General features: G+C 42.1%; 1 protein-coding gene across 11 annotated transcripts in view; it reads right to left on the bottom strand.

Moving 5' to 3' along the window:
• Positions 1-19,958, bottom strand: part of ZMIZ1 (zinc finger MIZ-type containing 1) — a 362,912-nt gene that overhangs the window by 327,232 nt on the left and 15,722 nt on the right. For 8 of the 11 annotated variants that reach the window (XR_007507221.1, XM_049809834.1, XM_049809835.1 and 5 more), the window contains exon 1: positions 8,856-9,074. The exons of 2 other annotated variants lie outside the window; for them this stretch is intronic. The gene's annotated coding sequence lies outside the window, so the exon portion shown is untranslated. Of the gene's footprint in view, positions 1-8,855; positions 9,075-19,958 lie in introns of those variants that run through there. One more of the 11 variants, XM_049809833.1, reaches the window with a different exon arrangement.

A 19,958-nucleotide genomic window follows, 5' to 3' on the forward strand; every position in this document is an offset into this window, starting at 1 on the left:
GATTTCAATTGAAAGAGAGGCACAGGAAGAAAGCAGAGACCTAATCATTACGACTTGCAATAGCCACCCCAGAAGTCAGTAGCAGAACCAAGCACATACTTTATTGTCCTGCCTACATTGCTTCCCTTCATATTGCATTCATCTGTGCAATGTTAATGGCAGAATACATATTAACGGCTCTGTCAGAATCCTGCGCTACATTTTATACTCTCCCAGACAGAATGTAGTAATGCCTTGGATATAAATACTGCATTTTGAGGCACATAACCTATGACTTGGGTAACCTCCACTGCTTTTCAGATTTTCCTGAAAGCAGATGCTCAGATAACCATAACTGAATCAGGGCTAGGGAGAAGGGCAGAAAACAGAAGCAGCACATCTTGTAGAAGCAAGAAGGATGCTCCAGGGTAAAAATCCTTTTGTACTACCTGCGTGTTCCCCACACTCGTTTACTATGGGCATTTATCCCTAGCCTATGGTCAAGAAAGCATTGTAATGTATTAATTAAAGCATACACTTTTCAAAAGACTTCTTAAGCCTGCCCAGAAACACCTATGAATGTTATGTTACAGCACTTTAGCACCAGTAAACAGGTTGTGGGTCCCAAAGAAAAGCTAGCTTACTTAAACAGAAGTACTACATATGATTTCAGATGACTCTGGATGAACAATCCAGAGAAGTGTTCTGCCATGACGGTATTCCCTGAAATTAAGCATTCCCCGCAGAATTAAGGATTCACGGAAATGCTTTGCTGGGTGGAACAACCACTAAAGAACTATATATATTAATTTAAAAAACAAAACCCCAAACAAAACAAGTAGCATTTGTAAGTAGACCACCAGACTCCAATTCTTGACTTTCTGCCAGATAGCTTTTGCAGTACGTTTCTCTCCTAAAAAGTTATCTCTGAAGGTTAGAACAAGCTTGATAATAACAGTCAGATGGCATTTATCTGCACAACAAACTCAGTTACAAACCATCAATATTTATTAGATATAAATCTCAAGCCCTCTTGCAAGTTATAACAAGTTATATAAATTAATCTTGCTCAAGATACTCATCAACATATTTTCTAACTTTAACATCATTAAAACAGCATTCACCAAGTACCCCTTGTCATAGTCAGCAGCTGTTTGCACTTAGCTTTCTGCACCTTAATCTTCTATTCGGCTAAGCTAACGAAATTAATATTCTAGCTTCCTTCCTCTTCTTACACTTGAGCCCGAAGGCAAAACTGTGTCAGGTTAAAAAAAAGTAAATAATAATTTATTACTAACATGTAGAACTTGCACAGATCAGAGGAAAACAAAGCATTTGCAGTGTAAAACGCACTGGAGGTTTTTAAAAAATGCAACAAGTTTGGAAAGGGCTTTCAATTACAATTTAAACCTTTGGATCTTCCAAAGAACAGTTGCACAAATATTTGAGAAAAAACTATAGCAAGTGGTACCTTTAGAAAGAAAGAATAGATTTTTATAGGGCTCTTCAAAACTTCAATATTGAATTGTACAGTGATCCGATATTTTCACCAGTAATTAAGTCACTACATGAAGGATGTAGAGCTGCAGACCAAGTTCCCTGGCTTCCCTTAAGCCCAAAACAAGATAGCGCGATATTCTTAAAAAATTCTGCTCTGCTCCTAAAATTCTTATGCCACCAAAGATATTCCTATACCAACCTCCTGTTAGGAGGTACAGAGGCTGCAATAAAAGCAAGCCAGCAGAACACCTGAGGGATTTCAGAGTTTAATTCAGCAGCTGATGATATTTAAGCATATGGTCAATGTAAGCATTTTTCTGAATAAGGACAAAATTAACATGTGCTTGACTGAACTTGAGCTCAGACTTAAAATTTCACTCAAAACTGGCTGAATTAATAGTCACACAAAACAGACTTGAATACACTCCAGCTCTTTCTACATACTTAGTTTTTAGAGTAAGCAAAAGACTCTGTCCTGTCTTTTTTTATAGATAACCATCAACATTCACCTGTTTTCCCTACTGACATTAATGTAAAAATGTTTCTGAAGAGAAGCATACACCCCCCAGACGATCCGATATTGAGGATTTATCTCCAAGCAAATGGCTCAAGGCAACAATGCTCACTTCATTCCTCCCACCCAACACAAGGCTGCAATCTGTAAGAAGTTTCTTCCACAGGAAACAAATGCAATCAACCACCTAAATTATTCTAAGCAGTTTTAAGAGAAGTTAGGTACACTTCACTGGTTTAATATCATAGTAGACCTTATTAAAAGAAATAAATTCTAAACTCTTGCCCAGTGTATCTTCAGATGCCTGTAACTGAAACATCCTTAATGCGCTCCTCAAAGACTTCTGCAAATACAGTATAGACATACACACATACACATTCTTCTTAAAATATAGCATATGGGAGTGCATAGTGGCTGGAGGGCAACAGCATTGTTGTGCAGTGCCAGTAAGCTCAGTGAAACAATTTAGAGACCTCAGTGTTATCTTCTGCTTATCAAGAATGATCATTTAGCAGTGTTTCTCATTCCTGAAACACCTAGAGAAAACTAAAGATAAGTTCCAAGAACAATGATTAAATGATATATTTTCAAAAGAGAAATAAGACAAAGGCAACTTCATCTTATTCCAGCCATTCTCCTTCTTGGAGAAATCTGAAGTTTTAAAAGCTCCATCTCTTTGCTTGTTACTTTGTCTTTCCATCTCAAAAAGATATGAAAATTGGTTGTAATTCAAGGCTAATTCAGTCTCTAATTAGTTTGGAATCTTAATGGCCCTGATCCTATGTGTTAAAACTAATTTTTATCATGTCTGATACTTCACGGATGTGTCATGTTCTTGCTAATCTGGATCAGCACTTTTGGCAAAATTTTATTATGAAGGCAAGAAATTTCAAATATCAGATCATCTTGTGACAATGCACCAGAGAGCAAACAGATGGAAATAAAGCAGCTGAGTTTATTTAAGGGATGGAAGCCTTCTTCCCAAAAGAGAATTTGGGAGGATAACCTCCAGTCCTTTCAGAATTCTGTGTATAAATTGGCTTTTAACCTTAGAAAGGGAGAAAAATACATATCAATACAAAACTGCTCACTGTAACAGCTTTTCTTAGATGCTGCGCTTGAGAACTGCACAAAGTAACACAGAAGAGATCCTCTTTACTCTTATACCTGGTTTCTAATCAATTGCAGTTTACAGAATAGCACAGGTAAATTAAAAGACCGTGAAATAAACATTCTATCAGAGCAGATTTGTATTTCCTGACATGATGGGTCTATTTGTTGTGGCTGTCTCACTGGTGGAGAATGCACTCAACCCAATGAGATGCAAAATTTTGTATTCACATTACATACTCTCATCTGCTGCCATCAGCCACTACATGAAAAGCAGCTTCAAATTTACTCTAGTCTGAGCAATTTGACTTGGATACATTTTAAGATGTAAGGATGTTCTCAACTGATTGGTATTATCTCAGCGTAGCAGTGGGTCAGTGCAGTGGCAAACCACTTTGCCTCTGAAGAGAAGTTTCTTTCCAAGATGTGACTGGTGGAAGCCAGCTGAACAGCCACATGTTCATCAGTCCTATTACAAAACCACCACATGGCTTGGCACCACGTGCAGTATTTCCAGGAAGGAAGCCAGACGTATATTAATATGGATAGAAGTAACCAGATGAAGGAACACAGGCCAAGGCAGTAGAGATACATGCTCTGCATCACTCCTCATTAGATCTACTTCAAAGGGATGATGTTCATCCCATCCTGAGAAACTGAAACCTGGATATAACCATTACAACTGAGGGTTGAAACCTAGACTCCTGTCTGCTGCTCTGTACTGGCATGCCTTGAACCCCAAGAAACCTCTACTTCAAGTATTGTACAGGTCAGAGATTTGACTGACAGATTTTATCTCCACTGAAATTACCATGCCATGCTGAGGCGTAACTTCACATGGTCTGGGGTCTACACCTCTGCAACAGACTGCATACAATGACTTCCTGCATATCTTCTAACCAAATCATTCATTTTAAAAGAACAGTTCCACAAACTCCTACAAAAGGAAAGCAAGAGGACAAGCATGTATAATCAGTCTAAGCTGAATTTGTTATTATGAACTGGACTCCATGTTTTCTTTCACGTAACACTCAGCCAGCTGTACAGTTTTATAAGGTGCTGGAGGAATGTATTTCCTGTTATCCGAAACATATCACTTCTAGAGCACATGAACGACAGTTTGTGTCGAGTTTCTACAATAAACTAAGAGGGCTGTCAAGTCTGATGGCATATTAGTTTGTCACTTGTAACAGGCAAAGCTGTGTGAGCAGATTAGACAATGCTACATAATTTAATAATTTTATCATCTATTTTACTTGACATTACCAGCTATTCCTCATGATTTCATCTGCCTATGAGACTATGTGCCAGATGCAGAGCCTTTTTACTAAAATGAATATTGTCTACCCATACACAAACACGACTGTTTAACCCATAAAAGACAAGCTTGACTTTCAACACCAAAATACCCCTCCAACTTTAATTCCTGGAAAGTCACATGTGCAAGTTTAGAGCAGCTCTTCTAAAGGGCTAATGTGGAACGAGCTCTATTTAGGCAATTCTACTCACATTAAATACATAATGTGTACTTACAAACCTTTAATCAAATTCACAGAAGCAAAGCCTTAAATGGTGACCCTCTGCAGGGGATAAAGTGTAGAGAGAAACTGAAAGGTTAGAGAAAGAGAGGAAAAAATTTTAAATTGTACCATACCAAAAAGCCTCTGACAGCATCATTTTAAGAAAGTCAGATATGTAGATGGTATGAGAAGTTATATACATATATACGCACACACACCCCCCCCCATGTATGTGTCCAGTTATCCCAAATTAAGGAAATAGTTATCAATGAGTAGAACAAGGAGAGGCACCTACATTTAAACCAGCAATGGTGTCTAAAAAAACAAGTAGCAAGTCAGCCACATGCATGTATTTGCAAGATAAGTTTGGGCTTACATTGTAGTTGTCTACCTAAATACAGCTTCCAGTTCTAGTTCTCTAAGGAGAGTGGGAACAGATGACAGGTGAGCAGATAGGTTTAGGACCACAGGAAGAGTTAAAAACACACTGAGTCAACTAGTTACAACTGGAATTAAAATCTTCCCAGGAAATACTGTTTCCAGCATCCTTTACTTCGTATATTACTCATTTCACACTGCAGAAAGGATAAAAATCAGAATCTTTTGCTCCAATTCTTCTGCAGTTGGCCTATAATCTAGGAAACAAACAACTTGAGCAGTCAAATATCACTGATTTCATAAAATAGCTGGAGAAAAAAAATAAATCTTGTGGATGGAGGGGGCCTTTTTTTTTTTTTTTTTTTTTTTTTTGTCCATGAACCACAATCCTTCATTTTATGGTGTTGTGGGATGCTTGGCACCAATATGCACTGCAAATTCCTGGGACAGATAAATTACGAAATCATTTGAGGCATTCAATCCACGGCTTACAGATGCAGCAACGCCTGTCAGACCTCAGAACTGAATCCTCTGTTCGCCCTGCCCAAAACTGCTGGTGTGCCCAAACAGTCTTAAGTATTCACAACCTACAGGAACACCACTAAGCTACATTGGGCATCAGTGAATCAGCAGGCATGTTACTTTGCCTTCTCTGCAGGTGTCCAGAACTAAAAACTGCCTTTGTACAGATGCAAGTAATCCCAAGGGGACAATGTGGGCCAAAGACTTCTGCTCCAACTTTTGCCAGTTGACCACAGCCCAAAGAATCATCATAGCTAAAATGGCAGCAAATCCAGGAATGTTGATAAGGCATTAGCCAGCTCTGAACTACTGAAAAAGAGCTGGGTTATGCTGAAAAAAATTCCTCTTTAAGTCTGATATCTGCCCACAGAGAAATCAGCCTACCAATTTTTTAAAGGGCATTTCTTTTAACTAAACTCCTGTAATATATTTTATGCAGGATTACATTACTAATAATTTCCATGGGATTTCAGGCATGAGAAGTACCAGTTACATCCTCCCTAGAAGAATGGGTGGAGGTAGGACAAGGGAGAAATCGTTATGCTTTAGAGATTCATGTATAAAGCATCTGCATGCTCACATTTTTCATGTAAAAAATCCAAACAAGAAAAACATTTTCCCCCAAAGTTTGCTGAGATCAGAAATTAACCACTCTGTGCAAGCGGGCATGCCCTCCTCTGCAACAGCGCAGCTCAAAGTGCACACACTTGTCCTACACTGCTTGCAAGGAGTTACAACTGAGAAACTGTTTCAGCCAACTTTGGCCAAGAGCCACCCAAAGCTATTGTTAATGCGATGCAAAGTCACAAACTTATCCCCATGATGGGCAAGGGCTTGTTTTGTGTTTCTGGAGACCTGATTTTGTTGTAAGAGTGTGAAAAGAGAAAAACTCACACCCCAACTTAGTGAACGTGTAAATTGGTGTAGCCCATGATGAAAGCTTGTGTTCCTCACAACGCAGAAGTGGATTGTGTTCAAATTCAAACATCCTTATCAGTATTTACTCTTAGCAAACTAGTTTGTTTATTTTTCCTTTATGTTGCCGATATTTGTGCCACTTTCCAGCTGTTTATGTAATTCTGACCTAAGTCAACGTTGACAGGGATTTGCAACATACCAGTTTGATTTTTTCAAGTAACTGCTCTAGGTCTAGGTCTAGGAAGTCTTTCAAACAGGTTAATCAAAAGAGATAGAGAAATCCTGAATTACTAAGCAGTTTAAAATACAAACATGAAAAAACAGAGTTGGAAAGACTGGAAAAGCCACTCGACTGGTTCTCCTGATGACTCCTCAGTACAGGTTGTTAATTAGGATACTAAACCACTGCCTTGCTGTTGTATTCATGCAAGTTCCTTGATGACTAGTTCTGCTTCCAGTTTCCATCAGAAATATTATCATGGCTAATAAATCACTAACTGTGTAATGGCCGATCACTGTATTGCATTTCTGATGTGATGCTACCATATACAGAACAATGTACTTAAAAGTGAAGTTGGCTCTTCTTTTAACCTCTATTACTAAACATTAAAAAGGTGCAGTTATTTCAGTCACCACCAGAAACTGCAAGGAAGACCACATATGTAGTGAGCATAAGAGACAGAAGTGACAGAAATTGATAAAAACTTCATCACATGGCTGACACCCCATATATCAAAGCCCTAAATCTCATTCTCTGCTTGCCTCCAATTTCCATCAAAGCCTGCCAGCTGCACATTTATTGAGAAGTTTGTGATCTGACAGCCACTGTATTACCAACATTAATGATGCATCAGTCTCTAGAATTACTGGGGAAACAGTCCAATTGATTTTATTATTACACAGAGTTCCTCACATTTCATTTCAGGCAGCTTCCTACCACAAATTTTAGCAATAACTAAAAATGCTACACAGCTGATGCACAAAACACTAGGATGAAATATGGTTACCACAGCTTCATGCCACTCCGTTCTCCCTCCAGGAGAGCTCCAAATCACTCAGACACCACTGTGTAACCCGCGAGTTATTGGTCCATAACTAAAAGGGCTTACACATTATGGTGCGATAAACAGTGCACCACTAATATTCACTAATTTGGCCAAGAAAGCTACAGACACGCGATGTCTTCAGCTCCCCAAAAAAGCAGTTTTCCCAAAGTCTTATAAATTCTTGACACTAGATAAAAATCACTGGGGGGGTGGGGTGTGTGAGATAACTTAAAAACATATTGACATATAGACTAAAATTGTTTCCACAGGTACCATAGAGTACACATTTTCTTTGCAGCAAATAGCCCACTTCAGTCTGTCCTTTTCATCCTAGAAGGCTTTCTTCAGTTAAAAAAACCAAACGACTATCACAGCTACTAACAAGATGCAATAATGCAATACAACAAATAAAGCTTGTAGGGGCTTTTTTGAATCATAACCAAATATTTTAAATTCACACGTTAAGTTGAAATTTCCAGTATCAGTTGGAAAAGGATCTTGATGAAATACCCAGCATCTATTCCCAGAAGTCCCCGAAGTTACTATGTCTTTTTTTCCTTTCAGCGAGCCTTGCAATGACACCTAACAGAGAACTATTCTTGTCACATTTTAGGTTTGAAAGAGAACAAATAAATGCTGTCATGGTTTTAAGAAAAGTTATTTTAAGGCTCCCTATCTCCCCCCAAAAGCAAGAGAAATACATAGAGAATATTCCTTCTCTATTTTTAATCTCTTAACTTCAATTTTTCCAAAGGTCATAAACAAAATATTTTCAAGCACTTCCACTGACAGTGGTTTACTCACTTATTTCGATAGACAAGGTCTGCAACACAGTGACAAGAAGAATACATCAGATGGAACAAGAACTGCTGCAGAAGTAGAATGAGATGCTTTCCCATTTACCTTTTTTCTTCTTTTACTCGACAACAGCAATTTAGTGATTTTGAGTTTTGTAAGAAATGAATTTGAGTTATTAGAGGAGATAGATTTTCAAACGGATCAATATGAATGCTTTAAAAAACCTGCTACAGAAGTACTGTGCTCTACTTCTATAGAAACTCCTCCCTAACTCCACAGCGAGATCTCAAATTACAAGCACTACAGGAAAAAAAAGAAAAAAAAGAAAAAAAAAGAAAAAAAAAGCTAATCACTAGCGAATGCACCGAGAGTAGCAAGCTGCTTCCAGATGTGTAATGCAGCCCAGACCTTACACCAGTAAGTGGTAGGAAACGCTGCTCCATTTTTCTTGTTTTCTTGTAGTTCACTATTTTAGAGGCATGCAACATAATCACCTTTGACTGCTCCCAGGCTCTTCTACCCAAGCAAAAAGCGAACATATCTGGACAGAAGAATACCTGTATTACTTACGGTATCATCTAAAATGGATCCCAGTCCTAACTGTGCTCTGATTCACAAGTTTAGAGGTAGAGCTCTGCTCCAGACTGCCCACCTGACGCATGCCACAGGGACACAGTTCAGCTGCTATTAATCCCTTACAGATCACAGCCTGCAAACACGAAGGGCAAACGAAATGTGTCCTGGTTCACTTCAGTACAGCAAACAGTTCAGCAGCTCCCGAACAGGAGCAGAAATGTCGGAGGAAGGGGTAGAGCAGACCAGCCCTTCTGAGCAGGAAATCGAACAGATAAGCCCGAAGCGGGAGGTTTAGTGCAGGTTGGGTTTTTGTTGTTGTGGTGGTGGTTTTTTTTTTGTTTTTAAACACTATCTAGTTATCCACTTAAGCATGTATAAAACTTTCACCCATGCTTTTACCTGGCATCAAATGTAACAGGTACTTCGTTAGCATTCCCTTTTGGGGTACCCAAAAGAACAAGCAAACCAGGCAGGAAAACACAATTGGTTTGAGGAAACAGAACTTTCCAAGTATCTTCCTGGTGGCAATGAGCATTAATTTAAATATCCACAGACAGTTTAGAGGACAGTCACAACAAAACCTTTTTTACTTTACTAGCCCAGCTTACATTTAGAACACACACATTAAAAAAACCCAAGACAACACAATCATTATTTTGCAATACATGTAACAGACTGAATGCAAGCAACTCTAATAGGGAATTCATTAGCTTGGGAACAAACAATTCCTATAATTAGTTACCAGAAAATACTCAACATGCATTTACAAGTTTGTTCTTGAATCACTAAGTACAACTCTAGGCAGTAAGGCTGAATACCTTGGCGGGAGCAGACAAAAAACCTGAAGTATTTCAACTACCATCAGTTACTCCATTATTCCCTAGGTCAAAACCCAAGTGACACTTACACTGTTTATTTGCACATACAGCCGCTCCTGTTTGTTAGAAAGCTGTTTTCCAACATGCAAATTGACTTCTGTAGATTGAACACTAGCATGAGCAAACTGATAAAAATCACGTTAAACTGGGACTTTTATCTGTCTTATACAGCTGGTGTAGATGCAGGCAGTCATACGGCTATTAATGTTTCAGATTATTAAAGACTGCTTAAGTGGAAAGTACTTAATATTCATGAAGTCTCTTTACCATCTGATTAGGTTCTTCCCCTTCCTCTGCCTCATGCTTCATTTATTACATTTTTACCTGGGCCAAAAATGCAACTATGAAACCACCTTTATTTTGCATTGAGCAGACACTGAACATTGTTAAATAGAAAGGGATTTCTGTCATTTTGAAAGCTGGAAAGGAACCCTTATTCAGCAGAGAAACATACCCAGCTTTCAACTTAAACAAACAAACACTTTTAACGTACATTGACTTATGGTAAAAGCAAGTTACACTAACGTAATCTGGTCTGATAAGCCATTATTACATATTATTATATTAATAATTAGGCTCCTGGGAACAGGCAGGAAGTACATACTAATGGAAGATGGGCCCTGGGAGACTGCACCGACCAACGGCAGCCCTAGACCCCGTGTCCTCAAAGCAAGGGTTCATGACTACCGCATGCAGATTACGTGATGCCAAATAAATCATACCTTATGCCAAATAAACCCCCGGGGGGGGGGGGTGATGACGACAGGAAAAACCCATGCCTAACGATGCAGGCCACGATTTGACCAGCATGTAACAGCATGGTGAATTTTATTATCATAGTTCATGCAGCTTTCCGAGTGCTTAGTAAGTGCATAAAAAGTATTAAGTTTTTTCCCTAAAAAAATCTTGTTCCATCGAAACTACTCCTTAAACCACACCTCCAGTAGGCCCCTGGACGAAAAGGGACTCGTTTGTGAGAACCACAAACCCGAGCTGCGTCCCTGTCGCATGTCCCTTTGAAGGCCCTGTCAGCCTCCCCCCGCCAGAGCTTAGAGGTTTCTGCTGTTTCACTTGGCGAGGCAAACGCAGGGCCGTTTGCACCCGCGGGGCTGAGGCATCCAGAGCCCCCGACACCCCACAAATGTCGTCGGCCCAGCTCAGCGCAGGTGGCTGCACGCAGGATCAAGGCCTTGGCCAAGACAGCGCCGAAACCCTGCTGCCGGCAGGAGGGTGAGCGCAGCCCAGCAGCCCGCGCCTCAGGAGGGCACGCTTTGCCCTCTCGGTGTTCATGTTCATGGGCCTAATTTTGACCTCCACATAAGGCGTCTGATCCTTCCGCACGACTTTTTTAATTACCTCCATTGCTCTCACTCTGGAGGCACTGCAGGGAGCCTCACACCCTCGCCACACAGCTCAGAGGGGTGCGGGGTGCCTGGGGCACCAGCAGCCATGTTGCAGCCCCTGCCACCCCCAAGAGATGGCTTGTGTTTGTCATCCCTCCATGAAAAAATGAGCAAGCTTTAAGCCCTTTCAAAAAAAAAAAAAGGGGGGGGGGGGGGCAGTGTGTGTCTCAATTTTAAGAGTTAAAAAAAGAGAGGTGAAGTAGCTTTGAGTTCATCTCCTCAGTGGTAATAAATAAGGCCTAAGCGTGGAGGCAAAGTTAACCACAATCCTGGGACTCGATCCAAGTCTCCCATGACAATAGGAAAACATTAGAACTATAACATTCAAAATATTATTTAACTTTTAAAGTCTTAGCACAGTTCAAAGTCTCCTTCGTGGAACAGCGCTTTTGAAAATGTCGGTTGCCTTCCAGAGACCGTTTCCTCCTAATCAGGCCCGGCATTATTTAAATAGCGAGGAATACCAGCAAGAATAGGAATCGCTTGGCTGAGCCAGGGAGGGAGAAAGTCCTTAAAATGACTGCAGAATTCTTAAATGCTGGTAAAAGGCCTAATCCTATATAATGATTTACAAAGTGACAAGGAAAATTGATTTACTGTGACAGTTTGAAAGGAGACCAACATAAATAAAATTACTGCTCACATGGTCGCAGCCTCCCCGCCACCCCCTCGGTGGCCAGCAGCACCAACAACAGGAGCCCTCCACCGACCTGCCTGATTTTTTTCACCTACCCGGGCCTCCCTCACAGCAACACCAAGGAAAAAACGACCAAGCAACTTAAAAAGCAAACTACTTGCTCCAAAGTCAGACATTCTTTCCAAGGCACCAGCTTCTTGATTACCAGCACAGCAATTCACACATAACACCTCTTTGTACGGTAATCCCAGATTAGAAAAAAAGGACAACTCATTATCCCTCTTTCCCCCCACAAAAATAACAACAAAAAAACCTTATACCCAAAAGTTTTGAGCTTCAGTTTTATTCATTAAGTTCCAAACTGTACACCGCAGCTGCAGTATGCAGAGGGAGAGCATGGCGCCAAGTATTTGCAGACCAAGCACGCTAAACCTTTCTCTGGCCAGTAAGCACAACGTGGGCCAGGAAGGCCTGGTACTACTTATTTATGGGTTTTTTTTGATATATAGAGGATGCACAGCCACATTTAACCATTTCTTCGCTGAAGGGCAGCTGAAACAGCAGCAGGGCTGCCAACCCACATCCCCCCTTGTCCCATCCCGCCCATCAGCCCCCCCTTTGCTGTGTGGTGGTCTGCACAGTGTGGTTACACGGGTGCCGAGGGGCGAGTTTTCCCCCCCTGAAGCGAAGCCATTCAGCTTCCAGCTGCGCAGCAGAAAAGCACCCGAGCGCGCTGGCGAGGGACCAGCTGCTCTTCCCTGCCTCCACAGCACCAGGCAGCTGCGTTGCCGCCACCGTGTGTGGACCCACCCGAAATCAGCTCATGCCATGCCCTCCAGCCCTCCCCCCTGTCCCCAGCTTCTCCATCCCGTGAATGGAGGGGGTAACCCACCCCCCCCAATGGAGGCACCCTCCTCCTGCTGGATGTGAGGTCCCTTTACACCGCTTCACTCGCCGCCTCCTTGCAGCCAGTGTCGAGCATCTCCTTCCATAATGTGGAATTACTGAATAAACACGACGAATGCCCCCTCCCCAACAGAGCCATGCCAAAGACTGTAAGCAGGTCATTAACTGCCAAGGTCATCTTGTTTGTGAAAAAGAGAGGAAAACATTCCCATTAAGACTCTAATACGGTAAAACAGCAATGACAGCAACAAGGAAACATAAGCTTAATGTTTCCTTTAACCCTCGCTTAAAAACACATTTGAAGTCATCTGATTCAGCCACATGACTTTGCAAATTACCATTCATTGAGAAGGTTTTGGGTAGATTCAGCCCAATTTCCCACTTGCACCACACACGTACCCCAGTATTTTGTGCAGGATCTGTTGTTAAACCTCGTCTCTGAGCAGAAAGCAATGAATTAACCTGGCATTTTGAAACTTGTCATCGAGAGCCACCCACCCTCTCCTGCCCATCAGCTTTTAGGGCACACTACTGCATCTTTGATGGCCATGTGGGTCCCGCCTGGGTGCGGCAGCAACACCCCTCCCTATCCCCAGCAGGCTCCCCAGCCCCGCTTTTCCTGCAGGGAGCATATAAATTTTTCTCCATCTGACTCTTAACTACTGTTTGTCCACAGACTTGTAAAATAACACTAAGAAATGCCTAATGAGACACTGATCTGGCATCCAAATGTTCTCCCCCATCCATTTCCCCAGCGGGCCGTTGCCTGAGCAGCACACACACTGAGGCTGTAATTTGTTTGCCAGCTCTCCAAGGAAGGAAGGAAGGAAAGTGGGCGGGTGGGTGAGAGCTGGAGTCGGCGCAACATCAGCACATGGCTGGCTTGCACATGTTTTCAGTCGCTCACTACTAAGAAAATAGATACGTATACACACACGCACAAAAAAATACTCTGAAAGGACAAATGAAGACAGCAGGTTGCTAGGATAACATCGCTTCCTTTGCACCAGGAGCTAATAAAACAAGTAAAAACCACAGCTCTCAAGACAAAGACTGATATATGCTAAGCTTTTGAGACCCTTCAAAAATGCAATCCTTCTGAATTCCAGGTAGCCCAACACCTGTACTTCCAGGGACCTCATAAATTACTTATAGCAGCACTGTGAAACTAGCTTCTGCACAAGAACTGGGAAGTCCAGGCAAAAGAGAGAAGATTGCATAATTAACCCCATTTTATTACTGGGACACACAGGCCCTCTCAAGAGTCTAAGCAATCTGTTCAAAGTTACTTGAGAAGTCTGGAGGGGAAGAATTAGCTGAATCAGACAACCACAGCCCCGAGTTCAGTGACCCAAAGCCAAGCCTCCTGCCCTCTAACTGAACACTTAACTCTTGCCAGAGAGAGCCCGAACATGTAGACAAAAGACTCCCGCAGGTCGGTAAGCCAGCTGTTACTTTGCCAGCTGCTGCCGGGAGGAGCTACCCATGCGGACAGTTTTGCATTCTCTGAATGCATCTTGTTGCAGCACGGGGCCTTGCAGTATTTAAAAAAAAAAAAAAAGGTATTTTTGAAAGTACTTCAATTATTTTAAAAACCTGAAATAGGTTCCACACTGCAAATATTTACATACATTCTTAACTTTATGCACAAGGAGTTCAACTAAGTTCAAAAAACCATTTTTATGTCTAACCTTAACTAGGTACATAAATACTTACAGGATTGTGACTTTGATTTTCCTCCCTTGTGCTCAGTACATCACCTGGTTCTTGAGTGGCTGGGGTCAACGACGCGAGCTGCTTTCTCAGTTTCACACATTATCCCTATCCTGCATTGCCTGGTTTGCAAACAGAGGAGGAGCAACATAAAAATCCAAAACCTAAAAGCCCAAGCTGCTTTTAAGTGGTGAGCGTTCTGCAAAACCACTGTCAAAGAACTAGACTGAAACGTGAATAACTGTACATATTTTGAAATCTCACACAGATTAATTGGAGCAGGGTACTAAATGGATGCTGTAAAACCATTTTACTCTCTTCCTACAAAAACTTACATAGGAGTTAACTTACACAGGAGTTAGCAACAAGGCAGCCCATGTGCCTCAGTGGCCATTTCCCTGGTGTGCACACAGATAAACCCTTGACCTCTACAGGCAGGGGGGTTTAAATGAGTTTCAGGATTTCAAAAAAAAAAACAACAAACAAACAAAAAACCCAACCCACCCAAAAAAACCCCTTTTTTTAAAAAAAAAAAAGTTTTTTAAAAAAACTTTTAAATAGTGTAATCTAAGTTTTATTCACAATGATTAAAACTTGGAAAGATACAAAAAGAAGTTTGGGGAGCATAGGCAGCAGCATACCCTTCCCGGATCCCCAGAGTAAGGCACAGAACTTCATTCCCAGGAAGCTGGGCTGAGCCTGCTCTTCGCCTTCCCCACCAACTCGTCAAATACAGAGGGGGAAAAAGGAAGGGGAAAAAAAAAGAAAAAAAAATAAATTTGTTGTATGCAGCTCAACTTTCCAGTGTTGAAACAAGGCTCAGTCAGTTTAAACATCATACTTTCTAGCCTCTTCCTTCTTCAGCATCAGTCATAAGAAACAATTAGAAACAGTAAGTTAATGATGTTAATATGAATGTTACTTTTAGATGTTTGTTTATGCATTTGATAGCACTTGTGCTTAGCTACTTTAACTATTTCCTCCCGTAGACCAGCTCATCTGCCAGTTTCCTCTGTTTGTGCAGAGCCTTTGATAGTGAAATAAGACAGAAAAAAAATTAAATGCTTTAAAGGATATGCATTCTGGCTTTAAAACCACAAAGCCTGGCAGAGTGATTCACCAACATTCCAAATCCCCCAAACAATTTTCTCTTTAAAAGCAAATTCAATATTTATTTTGTGCTTGAATATAAATAATGTCTTTTAGAACCTTTTGTTAATTTGTAATACACTGAAGTCTCACCATCAATTTCTGAAATCCGTACAGTTCTTGCAGCTACCAGAACACAGCATCCCGTCAAGTTCTAGCCCAAATTTCCCAAACATGACATTAATGGATGCAAACAATCTCTTGTCTTGGATAAGGCTAGAGAAGGAAAAATCAAATGTCTGTACACAAAGTGATTTCAATAATATGCTATAAGAGTTTAATATATTAATGAAAATGATTTTAAACAGTACAATTTCACTAAATTCAATCAGTGCTGCTCAACAGATACAGTTACAAAATATCACCATGAATAATAATGGAAGGGGCTTATGCTATGTTACTCTTAATATCTTGACACACAGAAAGATTTCAGTATGGTGATTTGTTTGGAATATGATTAAAAGTACCAACCACAAAAGGAAAAAGCAAAACATTTGTAAAAATGAATCTGTGCCCTTGATCTTTAGAAATGGTCTATAAACTTGAAAAACTTCAAAGAATTTGGAGATGTTTAGATGCCTCACTTCATATTATTTGAAAACATCAAATTTTCAGAAATAGCATGCATTATTGCACTTAATTGAATAAGAGCCTGTTTCAGGTATTTTCAAGAATCAGTTGCTTTATAAAAATAAGCATTTTTCAGGAATTCATGTTTTATATAAAAACAAAATTTTGTCAGAAGATGAAGGCAAGGCACGAGGACACTGACAATTTCTGTTTTCAACAGTAAGTAATTTTATTTTTGCTGAGGTCTGAGAATAATTTTGATTAAAAAAAATAATCAAAAAAGTAACTGGACCTGTTAAAAGTGATTTTACAATAAAGGTTGGCAGTACAGAACATCCGCATACAAATTTATCAGCTGTATTCTGATTAGAACATGATTTTCTTCACCAAAATCTTTATGTTGTGTTGTACCCCAAACAGCAATCTACTCAAAATCTGTTCACAATATAGGGACAAAGCCTAGACCCAGGTCACCTGTCTATGTTTGTACTTGTTACCTTCAGGTATTATGAATGTTTCAGGAGAATACCTCACTGAGATTGCTTAAAGTGTCCACAGTTAAATGCACACAAATACAGGCCAGTTTAAGGTTCTCACTTGCTTTTATTTGGGGAAATTTTCTCCAAAAGCTGAAGATGACCGTTTTATGTGTTTCTGTTCAACAGGTCTGTGGCACCTCATTCACACAAGGCATGAAGAGAGAGAACATCCTTTAATAACTAACACGTGCCAAATAATCAGGGAGGACATTTAATTCCATAGCAGCGAAAGGCACCCCACAGATATAACTCATCTACACCCACAAGCCGTCCAGAGCAACTTATTCTACAATCCCCAAGGTGATACAGCCACTTGTGGGCTGATCTGCTAGCTCAAGCCCCCGCGCTCAGAGCAACAGAACAAACTAAAAACAGAGTGCAAAGAAACACGGCATGCCCTGGTCTTTAGGGAACATAAGGAAAAATATTTTAAAATCACAACCAGCATTTAGACAACACCCTTAGTTTAATAATAAGGGTTATTTGTATCCTCATGGTGCTCAGGAGCTCCAGCCACCAACCAGGGCTGCCATCGCGCCAGGCACTGCGCAACATGCAAAAGGCACCATTTCGGCACAGCTCCTTCTGCGGCACTTCAGCCCCCAAACGAGGCTCTAAAGCTGCAAAATTGAGCAGGGAGCGGGAGAGGCACAGAGCCAGGGGCTGCTGCCAGCTGGCCTCGGCAGAGGCCGCGGCTCCCGGAAAGGAGCCGCCTGCGCTGGACCGCCTGCCCCGCGCGGGCACCAAGAGGAGGTCACCCACCACCCGCAGGAAGGGTGGGAAGAGCAGATGCTAGCGGGAATACTTCAGCGCTGCAAATGGGAGACTGGCTCCCCCTTCCAGGTTTTAGTCTTCAATCTCACCGTGCACTTTGTGACAATACGTTGAGGCTTTTTCCGCCACCGATGGGCGTGCTAGAGGTATACTCTAGCCACACCAACCATAGGGGAGGATGGGCTTCAAGCTTAGTGCCACCTCCTGCCAGATCGTACAGTGTAAATTTCTCATGACCCGGGTTGACAGAAAAGGAAATAACCCATTTCACTTGAAACACAGTTTGTCCAAAGAAAAAACCACTCCCCCCCCCCCCCCCCCCCCCCAAACAACAAAAAACCCCCAACGTAAGATCCCGTAAGATCCACAACAGGGCTTCCAGTCTGCGGAAACCAGATCCACCTTTGCAAACATTTCTAAGAGCCACATGGTGTGGGGGACTTTGTCTGAACTGGAGAAACTAACCAATGAGTCGGACCACAGCTGGTTTCAGTGCCAGCTCACACACTACCTCCCACCTCGCAGGAGGTACAAGGGAGCGTCAGAAGGCTCGCATTCTCCAGCGATCCCAAACTACCTATCCCAACCCCAGGAGAGCACCAGGCAGCACCAAAACGAGGATGCTCCTACACAGCCTGGCCTGGCATGGGGAGGCACAAAGCTGCTGGAGGACTGCTCTCTGTGGTGGGTAGCCCTGGCCCTGCCACGCTTCCCCGGTGCCCTCAGCTGCAGACCAACAATACAGCTGGAGCCTGAGCCCTTCCAGCATCACTTCACTTCTCCCGGTTGCACTGCCGGAGATGGCAGAAGCCTCCAGCCTCCCAAGCTCATACATTCGATGAAGGGCTTTAGGCAGGAACCAGCTGGAGCCAGGCAGGGGCACAGTCCTGCAGAGCTCTCTTTGTTTGGTTCTTGTTTTCAGGACTCCTGACCAGTTCCAGGGGCTGTACTAACAGATGACAAGTGGTGTCCGATGTAGGGAAGGTTACATGCAATTTATGTTTTAATTTAGCGAGAATCTACCTGCCCCCAGCAACAGATGCTCTGGTACTAATAGGAAAACGAGTTTATGCAAATCAAAATATTGTGGTTTTAATCACTTGATCCAATCTATTTACGAGCTGGGTTTATTATTTTCTGCTAATTGTGAGGCTGTAGATCCATCTGACTCTGCTAGGCAGGAGTGCCAGTTAAAGTACTCCTTCCCACCTCCACACCTGCCGCACAGCTCAGCTTTCCAGTCTGCTGCTACCCACATAGTACTTGCATGGTGATTTGTGTGGCCGCACAGGGAAGCAGAGTGGGGAACTGATCCAAGGGGCTGGGGGCAAGAAGGAAGAACCTATACAGAGACACAAAAGGGGGTTTTGTTTTCATCTTCACCAGTTCACCAGTCTGATTTATTGTGCACCTGCACAAACATTGATACTAACGCAGCATAAGGGTGGGAATAACACGCAGCCGGGAACCGAGAGGCTTAAGTAGTCCTGACAGTGTGAAACCACAGCCTGAGGATGGAAACAGGGATTGTCCATCTTTCTCACAGACTAGCATGTTTATACTGGGCATCATGGTACAGCTCCCACAGTATTAATAGTATTTTCTATTCCTGGCCAGGAGAAGTGAATGAGGAAAACCGTAAGAGATGCTGCCCCATATTCAAGCTACCCACCCTGGCGTAGTGATGGCCCCTTGCTCTTGTGTTGCCCTACCTTTCCCGGTGCCCATCAACCCCGTGCCGGTGCCATGGCCAGCACCATCTCCGAAACATGCAAGTTCTCACCATCTTCCTAAAGAAGAGCCAAGTGGCACAGATGGGACCCAGCACACCCACACACCTTCCCTCTGCAGCTCCTGTCAGCAGAGGTGATTGGGAAAGGGCAGGACCAAGGCCACACCAGGGACAACACAGTCAAAGCCCCGTGCTGCTAGCAGCAAAGCTTGAGCAGTTGCATGTACTCCAGCTTATTTTCTAAAAATCACCATGCCACCAGCTGATGAATGGTACCCTTCAGCAATTTCAGTATTAAATCAAGTGAGGCTGGAAAGAGGTGTTCTGTTCAACAGGACTTAGACAAAAATGCACACAAACGTGTGTTTGAACACATTATGTATGTTACATAAAAACACATAAAAATAACTTCTCTCGGACACTTGTCAACTTCAGAAGAATATTCTGTAGAAGAAAAAAAAAAAAAGAGCATTCCTGGAAAACCAGGCTGGTGTACTGTTGTGAGATGCATGCAAATGCTCACTGTTGTTCGGAGGAACTGCAAGGTGGCTGGAGACCCTGGGGGAAGTGTGACAGCCTGAAGCCTGTTGAGCTGAGCCCAAGGGGAGGTCCTGGCCCTCCCACCAGCCTAGCTGGGGTGTTCCCAACAGTGCCTTTCATCGATACAGAGACCAGGCGGTCACACAGACAATGGTACAAGTCATAGCTAACTCAGCTGAAAACGAACCTTAACAAGAAAACAAACAAACAAACAAACAAATCCAGCCACACAAAAGAAAACTAAAAACATCCTAAA

The sequence above is a fragment of the Accipiter gentilis genome, chromosome 9 (genome assembly GCF_929443795.1).
Source record: "Accipiter gentilis chromosome 9, bAccGen1.1, whole genome shotgun sequence".
NCBI lineage: Eukaryota > Metazoa > Chordata > Aves > Accipitriformes > Accipitridae > Astur > Astur gentilis.